This window comes from Schistocerca gregaria, chromosome 2, assembly GCF_023897955.1.
Source record: "Schistocerca gregaria isolate iqSchGreg1 chromosome 2, iqSchGreg1.2, whole genome shotgun sequence".
Classification (NCBI taxonomy): domain Eukaryota; kingdom Metazoa; phylum Arthropoda; class Insecta; order Orthoptera; family Acrididae; genus Schistocerca; species Schistocerca gregaria.
Genome location: NC_064921.1, coordinates 770,391,656 through 770,403,837, shown reverse-complemented (window position 1 = coordinate 770,403,837; position 12,182 = coordinate 770,391,656). Strand labels below are relative to the sequence as shown.

Below are 12,182 nucleotides of genomic sequence, written 5' to 3'. Positions count from 1 at the left end.
GCGCGCCTAGAACCGCGAGACCACCACGGCCGGCGATAAACTAGTGTAATTGATGTTCTGATTTCATTTTTTTTGTTTCATGCCATTGTGTTAAGAAAACTGTAAACAAGTTTCAATGTGAAGATTAATGTTTATGTCAAATATCAAGTAATATTGTGATAGAATTGAAATGTAACAAATTTTGGAACTGTTGTAAGATGTTTAAAATTGTAACTGTGAGTCTGGTCCATACGTAGGCAATGTGTTAAGATATGTTGAATGCAAAACCTCGGATAAATACCCGGCCTGTAAGGGAGCGGTAAAAGGTGGATGGCAGGCGAGCGCGGGAAAAATGCACACTGGCACTGCACGGCACAACGGGCTCAGAAGTAGTTGGAGTATGTCATTGGTCTGAGCAACACCTTCTGGAGCGAGGAGGCTCTGCTGGAAGACGTAGCTTCACTGAGCCTCTGGTATGCCGTTCCAACGCGCACACAGCATGGCAAAAGTCCATAGGCACTAAATAGAAAAGTATTGCGACGCTAAGAAGAATTAAAGTGCCGATACGTCAAGAGCCATAGCTGTGGTTGTACGTGTGCTCTGTGCCTCGCCATCTCGCCGCTCGCCAACCGCCGCATCGATACAAGCAGGTTGAAACTTTTAGCACTGTATCCGCATGGACCACAGAGTGAACTGTTCAATAATAACCTAAATTTTACCAGAACTTTCCCTTCATTTAATTATCCTCACAACTATCCTAGACAGGGTCCTTTCCATATGTTGTGCAATCCGAGTGTCACGAAATGAAAAATTAAATTTCGTATTAATAATAATTACCTGCAGACCTAGTTATGTTAGAATGGTGTTTAAAGAACAACTGTTTCGTTAATGAACCGGTAAATGAATAACGAAGGTCTAACGAATTTGAAAGATAACTTTAATATTGATATACTTATAAAGTTTAATTATTTAGAGACTGATATAAAGGTATTTAAATGAGAAGTATATAAGATAAAAAGAGTAGTAACTCATATACTGGAAATCTTGAACGCATGATAATTTCAGTAATCAATTTATTTAATATAGTGATCATAACAGTGTCAGGGTCCCCCCCCCCTTTTTATTCATTTGAATTGTGATGTGTTCCACATTGATTTGACCAGCAAAAGTTAAAGTCACTATACAAGTCAAAATTTATCAGTGTTTTATCTTTTTCAAAATCGACATTTTATGTGTCACGAAAGTGCTATTGCTAGGGTAGCCTATCCCCGATTTTAATCAGATTAATAGACAGTATAAAGTTTTGTAGTAGACATTATAGTGTAGTGTTATGTATTTATGGTTTTTCCATATCACTACAGCACGTGAAACTATCAGTTCTATAGATTTTCTGGTTCTAAAATTCTACTATATTATGCAGTGTTACTACTTGTTGTTTTGCATGAATATACACCAAATTGTACAGGGAAGAAACTCAGTTAATGCTTAATTAGGCTGGAGACCGTATTATTAACAAATTGGTAGCATCTTCTATGTTTCTTTTTGTCCATCCTGACGTCTAGTTGCATTTCGAACTTACTTGACGGATCATTGTATTTACAGAGTGGGTGTAAGTCTTATTTGCCACCATTCAGGTACACGCGTTCAATATCTATACGAAAATCCTTTCTCATAAGGTGAAGCCCGTTCACTTACCATAGTACAGGCTTTAAGGAGTATTGTGTGCCCCACGCGCACGTTATACTGTGCATGCAGTACACGCGAGGCGATTAGTTGTTTCCAGTGCACTGTGTTGAATACGAAGGTTCCGTTATAGTTCACTAACCTGCTGTCTTCAAGTTGGTGTAACCAGCGCAGAAAACAGCATGCAGGTCATAGGTTCTGTATTTTGAGGCTGAAACTGACTTTTATCAAGGTTCTGTTCTGAAATAATGTAACACTGCTTTGGGTTGCCACTCGCGTATTTTAATATAGCCACATGAGAAGAATACATGATATTGATTACAACACCTTCTGGTACAGAAAAGTACATGATTAAACACAATGTTTACGAAAATGAATCTTTACACTACTTGTGGCACGTGTCTGTGTCTCATGACTACCGGAGTGAATCTTTTAATACTGAATACTGGCGAACACATCCTGCGATAGACAACATGTCTGTTCTTCTCGACTGACTAATCCAGGGTGACGAATAGGACGAAATATAAATAAAAATTGGAAACACATCTTACGAGAGACAACACGTCTGTTCTTCTCGACTGCCTAATCCAGAGTGACAAACAGCCCGAAACACTTCGCACACCATACCCGAACGCTTCCGAGGTACTTCGTCTGCAATTTTGTCAGTTTTTTGTTCTTGATTTAAATTGTTTTAATACTTGTAAAATGACTTATTGGTAGTCATCTGTTGAAATAAATTTACGTTAAAAAGTGAAGTCATTCCAATGACTAGTTTAACTAATAATAATAACTATACTTTAACGTTTTGGCGCCCTTGCTCCGAACACAGCAGCCAATCACAGAGCAGTAGCATTATGCAGGCGCTCTTTCTCACGGGAATGGTACCAAATCTAACATCTGTCACAGGTACCTCACACCACATTTCGTCATCTATATACTACTTGAATCTCCACTGCTCTGGGAACAGCTTCTTGGAGCTTAGTATGATGGCTGACTAAGCTAGAAATATTACACCTTGTCGGGTACATCAGGTCATCGAGGCTTGGAATCCCACTCGCTGCATCGCTGCAATAGAATTGTCTTCATTGAGGAGTGCCGTGTCGAAGTGATGCCCGAGCAGAGAGGGAACAGCCTGACCGTCGCTCGCAATTCGTCCCTGACAGCCAAGAGTGCCATATCATTTTGTAGCATGACCTCTTTGGTTTTCATCTGCTGCACCCGCACAGTACATTCGTCTGTCGACGATATTATACGCCCCGTTCTGTTGCCCTTCATCGCAAGCGATTCTGAGCTTACATTTTAGCAAAATAATGTCCGCCTGCGCAAGGCGAGAGTTTTTGCTGCCTGTGTTAGTGATTGTCAAACCCTACCTTGGACAGAGAAGTCACTGGATCTGTCCTCCTTGAGGGTCATTTGGAGCATTAATGGGACGGCCGTCGAACCAGCTCTGAATTTTGACGATTTAACGAGATAATTGGCACAATTTGGCACATTACTCGTCGAGACGACATCCAAAAACTCTATCAATCAATTTCAAGCCGTATAACTGCTTGAGTAAGGACCAAAAATGGTCCAATGCGTTACTCACTTGTTAAATTTGTCTTGAAAGAATCTTCCAATTTTTGCCGAAACTGAAATCATTTCTTCCTCGTTACAGACACATCACATCTACCGATTTCTGTTCCATTCGGGTAATTCCTTCGTTGTGCGTCCTGCTTTTTTTTTCTCGGTTTGTATATAAAGGTAAAACCCTTGTGGCACGATAAAAGACGCTCTATTTAATTGTATAAAGAGATACCTAGCGTCGAAATTATCCACAAAATATTACACTAAACTGATGACCACAGAAAGACAAAAGTTATAGAAGAAAGGAACGCAGTACAATTGAGGGGACTGCGGTCACGCTTCCCGCGGGTCTAGTACGGCCTGCCTCCAGGCGCGCCGTGGACGCGTTCGATGAGTCAGTCGCCGCCGCTGCTCTGCTGAGGTTCGCCGTATCGCAGACGACCCATTGTCCTGGCCTCGTGACCCCGTCAGCCGGCGTATTCATCCTTTCCTCATAGAGAATCACTCACCACGGCATCTTTCCAACGAACTCAGATACTGCGGCTAAATAATGAAGTTACTTTTCTTCTGCTAAATGAGCTCAGTGAGGGGGAAACAGCGACACAAAGCACTATGTATGTATTTTAGATGCTATATTTATTACATCTGTAGTATTTCACATTACCGTATTTCACCACATACATTCTGTTAACTCGATTACTTTCAGAAAATTTACTTTATTTGACACAAATCTTGTGTGCTAAGGTTATTTTATGCATTTTACGTGGAAATGGATCCATATTTTGCGAAGTTCAGCTATCAGTAGTACCAAATATAAAACTTTTACTGCCAAATTATAAAAGTTTTCAACTCTACAAATACGATTTTATGCAAATAATGCTTCATCTTGTAACACGTTTATTTAAGCTGTAAGTTTAGCATGACTGGAAATCGACAATGAGACATCTCTTCATTTTGGAAAGTAATGGTCATACAGACATAAACGAAATGGGAAGTTACTCATAAAACATATTTAGGCAAAGAGTAGAAGATGTATAAAATATAAAAATGATAAACTGGAATAAAAGATACACTGTAACAAGGCTACTTTTAAATATATCCATGTTATACGGAATGTTTTGAGGACGGTGAGTGTATTGTACATTTCAAAAATAATATCTACTGTTCAGTCACTTTTTATGAATATGTTAGTAGCATGATGCTTTTTCGCTACATATTGCTACCATTGGCAGCGTTACAATTACACATCCACCATATCGATCTAAAGAGCGATTAGGTTTATTTGCTGTATGAGCTTGTACAGAAAGATATATTTATTTTAGTGCGTACATTAAGTGATTTGCACGGTTAACTTGTATAATTAGTATAATTACTTACATTTATGCTTGAAATTTAGTAGCGTGGCACACAGAACACAATAACAAATATATAACAAATTAACACTTTTACTATTTATACATTATAGAGAGCAGCAATCAGTCGTCCTTTTTTAGGCTTTATTACGCTACTCCAGATTTCGGCTAGTAGCTAGCCATTCTCAATGTGCTACTTTCTATTCTCAATGCATGTTAGTCCCTGTTCTCTATTCTCAATACACTTAAATCCCAGGGATTTACGAGAATTGAGAATACAAAATAGTGAATTGAGAATGTCTAGCTACTACCCGAAATCTGGGTTTGCGTAATAAAATTTAAAAAAGGACAACTGAATGGTGCACTATATAATTTATGTCACATTACAGTCCCTGAGTGCACCTACTTTCCAAATACTAAATGTTTACTTTTGACACATTCTTAACTGCGAAAGAAACCTAATTTCAATTGATAGGACATTAATGTATAGTGAAGATTGAAAGCACTCTGTTTAAAAGTATTTCATTGGGAACCATGAGCACCACAATCATATTATTGTCAATATAGTTTTGACAAATGGCAGCAACGGTCGTAAATATTAATTTATTCAAAAATTTCTCTAATTTGGAATGTTTATTTTATTGAAAAACATAGTCTTTAATGAAAAAGAAACTTTTTACCATCTAATCAGATTGTTTAATATCTGCCATAGACAAATACATCGACATAGGAAAGCTTCCATGTTGTCTGTATATTAATATCTTGACAGTTCAAATTATCTTTCGAGCTAAGAATGTTTAGAATCGTGTAAAGGGAATGGTATAACCTTCTGAATTTTGGAAGAGTGAACCTGTGATGTGTCTGTTACTGTGCTCTGACTGCGAGACAACGAAGTCTCTACAAAAATGTAAGTGAAGACAAATGACACAAGATAAGAATCTAGTCCCTTGATGTACACACTAAAATAAATGTATCTTTCTATATAGGGCTGTATTATGATACATCTGCTAACTGGCACATGCAGCAAATGAACCTAGTCAAACCTCCAAAGTACATGTAACTGTAATGCATGCTGTGATGACAGCGCGCTTCTAAAGCGCATTGTGCTAAAGAAATTTTAGTAAAAGTAACTGGATTAGAAGAAATTATTTCCTAACTCTATTGTTAATTAAAAAGGACAGAATATCAAGCAAACGGTTACAGGAACCTAAGCGCATATGTCAGTGTAATGGTAACTATCCAGAGAATATGAAAGAACGTTCAATGGTTGTACTTACTTCGTAAAAGTAACGCCAGATGTTGTAGATACATATATTCCTTGCATGGAGAAAGAAAAGATCCCAGGAAATGATGGAGTTCCAACAGATGTCGCAAGACAGTAACGAGGCGTGTACAGAATTCCACTGTTGTATAACACCTTCCAAATACGACGACTGCTTTACTTCACAAGAAAGGAAACAGTCAGCACACAATCAACTATTCACTTATCAGTTGTCTCTCCATTATATCTACGAAATATTATAATCGACATGTAGAAGAAGAACATTTGGTTTTTAAGAAAAGCCCTGAAATAAAGCTGACTTTAGTAGGGGATACAGGGCGATGGAATACTGGCAAGTCGTTGGTGTAGCTCTGGAACACAGGAGTGAAACGGGAGTCTGGCTTTCATAGATTTTTTACGAATGCATTAGACTTCGTTTCAGCAGAACCTGCACTGACTGCCCTTGAGAAGAAGGAATTGATTCAGCCTGTCGTGGTATACTATGGCGTATACGACGCCACAGTTTGCATAGCGTTTAATCACAACAATGAGAAACGCAGATCTAGTGAGAGGTGGCAATCAATGAACAGTCCACACAATCCGAAATGTTCTCAGCAGCCCCCAGGGCACGCCGTCAGGTCGTTACAAAGAAAACAAAAAGACAAGTGAGTGATGCGTATCAATAGAACATACCTACCCAATCCACATTTTGCTGCAGACTTCCTATGCCTGCTCAGTGTCTCTAGTGCAACTGACGGTCACCAATAAATGGAAACGCTTTTAGAGCGAATCTGAATGTTGGTCTTAAAACCAAATGTAATTTGCTGGGGAAATGAATAAATCCAAAAGAGAAACTGTGTAAATTAACTGTGATGTCACGGAGAAACTTGATATACATTGTGTAATTTACGCACAGCCGCTTCTTAGTAGTGGCAATGACACATGGCCTTTTAATGTGAAAACCATCAAAACCTGAGGTTAAATTGAGGAGCATATCTGCAAGGTCATGGAACGTGTCTGTACATAAAATTACGACATAAAAGTAATAGAAAATAAAAATAATATGTTTCTGGTCCCAAATAAATGAAGTCATAACTTTAAGTAAACGCAATTAACAATATAACATAAGAATAGACTAGAAGGAGTGACACGCGAGGAAACTCTTCAGTTTCGATTTGAAAGTGCGTGGATTACTGCTAGGATATTTTTATTCTTGTGATAGCTTTCCGGCCGCTAGTGGCCGAGCGGTTCTCGGCGCTTCAGTCTGGAACCGCGCGACTGCTACAGTCACAGGTTCGAATTTTGTCCCCGGGCATGAATGTGTGTGATGTCCTTGGCTTAGTTAGGTTTAAGTAGTTCTAAGTTCTAGGGGACTGATGACCTAAGATGTTAAGTCTCATAGTGCTCAGAGCCATTTGAACCATTGTTTCTTTTTGTGATAGCTTATTGAAAGTGGATGCAGCAGTATGCTGCATACCTTTCTGCGTAAGAGTTAAGGAAGTCTGATCCAAATGTAGACTGAATTTTGGCCGAGTTCTAATTGAGTGAAATATTCTTATTCTTGGGAAAAAGCTGATTTTTTTAACAAGAAACAACAGTGAAGAATATACACTCCTGGAAATGGAAAAAAGAACACATTGACACCGGTGTGTCAGACCCACCATACTTGCTCCGGACACTGCGAGAGGGCTGTACAAGCAATGATCACACGCACGGAACAGCGGACACACCTGGAACCGCGGTGTTGACCGTCGAATGGCGCTAGCTGCGCAGCATTTGTGCACCGCCGCCGTCAGTGTCAGACAGTTTGCCGTGGCATACGGAGCTCCATCGCAGTCTTTAACACTGGTAGCATGCCGCCACAACGTGGACGTGAATCGTATGTGCAGTTGACCGACTTTGAGCGAGGGCGTATAGTGGGCATGCGGGAGGCCGGGTGGACGTACCGCCGAATTGCTCAACACGTGGGGCGTGAGGTCTCCACAGTACATCCATGTTGTCGCCAGTGGTCGGCGGAAGGTGCACGTGCCCGTCGACCTGGGACCGGACCGCAGCGACGCACGGATGCACGCCACGACCGTAGGATCCTACGCAGTGCCGTAGGGGACCACACCGCCACTTCCCAGCAAATTAGGGACACTGTTGCTCCTGGGGTATCGGCGAGGACCATTCGCAACCGTCTCCATGAAGCTGGGCTACGGTCCCGCACAACGTTAGGCCGTCTTCCGCTCACGCCCCAACATCGTGCAGCCCGCCTCCAGTGGTGTCGCGACAGGCGTGAATGGAGGGACGAATGGAGACGTGTCGTCTTCAGCGATGAGAGTCGCTTCTGCCTTGGTGCCAATGATGGTCGTGGCGTGTTTGGCGCCGTGCAGGTGAGCGCCACAATCAGGACTGCATACGACCGAGGCACACAGGGCCAACACCCGGCATCATGGTGTGGGGAGCGATCTCCTACACTGGCTGTACACCTCTGGTGATCGTCGAGGGGACACTGAATAGTGTACGGTACATCCAAACCGTCATCGAACCCATCGTTCTACCATTCCTAGACCGGCAAGGGAACTTGCTGTTCCAACAGGACAATGCACGTCCGCATGTATCCTGTGCCACCCAACGTGCTCTAGAAGGTGTAAGTCAACTACCCTGGCCAGCAAGATCTCCGGATCTGTCCCCCATTGAGCATGTTTGGGACTGGATGAAGCGTCGTCTCACGCGGTCTGCACGTCCAGCACGAACGGTGGTCCAACTGAGGCGCCAGGTGGAAATGGCATGGCAAGCCGTTCCACAGGACTACATCCAGCATCTCTATGATCGTCTCCATGGGAGAATAGCAGCCTGCATTGCTGCGAAAGGTGGATATACACTGTACTAGTGCCGACATTGTGCATGCTCTGTTGCCTGTGTCTATGTGCCTGTGGTTCTGTCAGTGTGATCATGTGATGTATCTGACCCCAGGAATGTGTCAATAAAGTTTCCCCTTCCTGGGACAATGAATTCACGGTGTTCTTATTTCAATTTCCAGGAGTATATATATATATATATATATATATATATATATATATATATATATATATATATATATTGAGAGACCTATGTCAAAATATCCAGACTAGTGAACTAGGGTCGACGAGAGATTCACTCACAGTCATTCTTTATTGCCTCAAATTCCCGTCTCTAAGCCAAAAATATCGTTTTAGAGAAGGAAGATTTAGTCGAAGATATAATACCATACGACATAAGCAAAAGAAAATAACCAAAGTATACTGATTTTCGTGTCGAACGATCACTTACTTCAGATACCGTTCGAATATTAAGAATGGCAGCATTAAGTCTCTGAGGAAGATCCTTAATGTGGGCTTTCCATGACAGGTTACTATCTATCTGAACACCAAAAAATTTGAATTGCACATTTTCACTAATCATATGCCCAATATGTGCAATTAAAACGATGAACTGCACTGTTTGAAAGCGAACCAATGTTGCACACAAATTCCTTTACTACCAAGCTTGTGTCGTCATCAGACTGAATTATTTTCGAGTTACCCTTAATATTAGAGAGCATACCACTTATATAAATAAGGAGCAGGAGTGGCCCCAACATTGATCCCTGGGACACCCCTCCTCCTTTGTCCATACCCTGCTCAGACTCTACATCAGACTCATTTTCAACACTGTGAATAATTACATTTTCCTGTCTGTTGTTAAAGTAAGATGTGATCCAACTATAAGCTACTCCCCGTATTCTGTAAATGACCAACCACTGGACCAATATTTTTCGATTAACACAATCAAATGCCTTAGTTATATCATAAAATATGCCTACGTTATTCAGGCAGTAATGGGGAGATCGAGGTTGGAAGTACAGGAACCAAGTAAAGGCGTCTGAGTACAGGCTTGAGTGGAAAACGTAATGGCGGCTGTACAGAGTCTGTAATGCAGATGGAAGTAACACGTAACAGGGTGAACACATCGAGATAATCAAAGGAAAATACGAGAAAAAATTGAGTATAGTATAAAAAGACAAGAGGAAGCATGTGAAGATCATGTTGAAAATATGGCACTGCAGCAAAAATTTGGCAGAATCATGAAAGGCCTAAGTGGAAAATATGTCCTGGAGTAGATGACGCTCTCTTAGAGTTATTTCAGTCAGTAGGAGACCCAACCATGACATAATTGTTCCACATAGTTCGGAACATACTACACGAGAGAAGTGAAATACCCCCAGCCTTCAGGAAGAATGTCAAACCTCACATTCCTTATTTGGAATTCCAAATAATGTAGATGTTGTTACAAGTAAGTACTACCGAACTATTAGTTTTAACAAGCATGATTGCAAGACAGTAGTTAGTTACAGAAGATTCTAAAATTGATAGTAGCGCTCTTGGGAGAAGACCAGTTTATGATCTCTAGAAATGTGGAAACAAGGGAGGCAATACTGACCTCAGGACTTGTCCTGCAAGATAGATTGAAGAAAGGCAAAGCAACAGTTACTGCTTCTAAAGATTTAGAGCAAGCTAATCACAACGTTTAGTGAAGTAGCAAGGATTAAATACAGTGAGCGAAATTCTGATTAAAGTTTGTAGAGAAACCAGAGTCCAAATATATGGGGTTATATTTCGGGTTTTTGACCTAACCGTGATGCAGTTCACTCAACAATGTTGAGCAAGCTAAGAAGCATACCAAGGAGAAATTTGGAATTGGCATTAAAGTCCTAGTAGGATACTAAAATTCTTGAAGTCTATGGATAACGTTGATATTCTCACAGAGACAGCGAAGTACTCAAAAGTGCCGTTAAACTGAATCGATAATGTATTGAAAAAAGATATAAAAACACATCAACATAAGTAAAACGAGGGTAATGTATTGTAGCTGAATTAAATCAGGCGAAGCTGAGGTAATTAGATTAGGAAAGCAAAGACGAACGTTACTGATTAGTTTTGCTACTGTGGTACCAAACTAACTGATGGATAGATGGAATAGAAAAGATATAAAACACGCAATGGAAATAGCAAGGAAGCATTTCTGAAATGAGCAGTTCGTTAACATGTAATATCAGTTTCAGTGTAGGAAACGCTGCTCTGAATGTATTTGCTTCTGGTGTATTCCAGCGCGGAAGTGAATCTTGGTGATAAACGTTTCAGATTAGAAGAGAATGGGAGATTTTGGAAAATGAGCGCATAGAAGAATGCGAAAGTCCTGATGGGTAGATCGAATAAACACTGCGGAAACAGTAGAAATTATCAGAGAAAAGGGAAAATTATGGCGCAACTCGACAAAAAGAAGGGGGTCGGTTCGTAAGACATCTTCTTAAGCATCAAGAAGTAGTTAGTTTGGTGAGGTAAGGAAGAGAGGGTGGGGGATAAAGTAGCATAGAATACAGTGATCAGATCCAAATAAATGTAGCTCTCGGCATATGCAGAGGATAGTGCGAGATGGACTACCCTTGAGATCTACATCAAACCAGTGTTCTGACTGAGGACCTCAAGAAGGACTATCAAAGGAAATTCTATGAGGATTCGAAGATAAAGATACGGGTAGATGGTGAGGAATTCGTGCAAGGTGGTCATGTGAACCTTCGCAGTAGACGTCAGTACAGCCAGTTAAGTGGTTTGTAGGTGCCATATTTTTTTATATGCTCGCCACAGTAAGAGTGGTAATAAATTAGAACAAACGTATTTTCTAGTTTGGTCGCGTTCTGACTACAGCTTGAGTGTAGCTGTTCTATTGCTAAGTGAATCAGTCTGGACTCTCCAACATGTCCATAAGGAATGGTGTGCCACTTGGAGCCATATAACGTGATTTGTGGACACTGGTCATAAAAATATCCTAAGCGTCAAAAATGGTTCAAATGGCTCTTAGCACTATGGGACTTAACATCTAAGGTCATCAGTCCCCTAGACTTAGAACTACTTCAGTCTAACTAACCTAAGGACATGACAGACATCCATGCCCGAGGCAGGATTCGAACCTGCGACCGTAACAGTCGCGCGGTTCCGGACTGGAGCACCTAGAACCACTAAGCCACAGCGACCGGCCCTAAGCGTCAATAGTTTAAGAAAAGTGCCCACCTCGTCAATGAGAGTCAATTTCAAAATCAGCAGGAATTGCTACTCTCGCTGAATACACGCACATGTCAATACTGATAAGGGAACTGAATGTAACATGCATTTCTAGTCAGGCACGTAACAAAAATTACAGCACCAAGTACGACTTCACCTTTTGAGGGGAATCGAAAACACTGAAAGTGGCCTGTAGGTGGCTGTAGGGTTGTAGTGTGCACGATGTTTCATAGTTTCGCCTCTTATCAAATGTTATGAGCACCCGAGTGCACCAACGGC

At 41.0% G+C, this 12,182-nt stretch overlaps 1 protein-coding gene across 3 annotated transcripts in view; it reads left to right on the top strand.

Moving 5' to 3' along the window:
- The window catches only part of LOC126334999 (ankyrin repeat domain-containing protein 2-like), a 72,334-nt gene that overhangs the window by 21,694 nt on the left and 38,458 nt on the right, over window positions 1-12,182 (top strand). Inside the window, exon 1 of one of the 3 annotated variants that reach the window (XM_049997817.1) lies at window positions 3,816-3,842. The exons of the other annotated variants lie outside the window; for them this stretch is intronic. The gene's annotated coding sequence lies outside the window, so the exon portion shown is untranslated. Of the gene's footprint in view, window positions 1-3,815; window positions 3,843-12,182 lie in introns of those variants that run through there. 3 annotated transcript variants of the gene reach the window in all.